Raw genomic sequence first — 447 nt, 5'->3', positions numbered from 1 at the left:
ATGTAAATTTACAGGTAATACTGAGAAAGCTTACGAGACAATAGGGAGTGTGTAATCCTATGTGTCTTCGTTAGGATTTTATTGCTGGGATGAGACACCATGACCACGGGAACTCATAAAAGAAACATTTAATTGAGGCTGGCTTCTGAGGTTTGGTCCATTGTCAGCATGACAGGAAGCATGGTGGCAGGCAGGCAGACATGGTGCTGGAGAGGTATCTGAGAGTTCTATATCTGGATCAGCCGGCAGCAGGAAGAGAGAGTGACCCTACGCCTCACTTGAGCATCTGAAACCTCAAAGTCCACTCCCAGTGACACACTTCCTCCAACAAGGCCACACCTCCCAATAGGACCACTACCTATGGGCCTATGGGGGTCATTTTCACTCAGACCACCACACCATACTTATGAGAAACAGTGTATATGCATAGAAACAGGACATGGAACA

The sequence above is a fragment of the Peromyscus eremicus genome, chromosome 16_21 (assembly GCF_949786415.1).
Source record: "Peromyscus eremicus chromosome 16_21, PerEre_H2_v1, whole genome shotgun sequence".
Taxonomy (NCBI): Eukaryota; Metazoa; Chordata; class Mammalia; order Rodentia; family Cricetidae; genus Peromyscus; species Peromyscus eremicus.
This window is presented reverse-complemented; position numbering follows the sequence as displayed.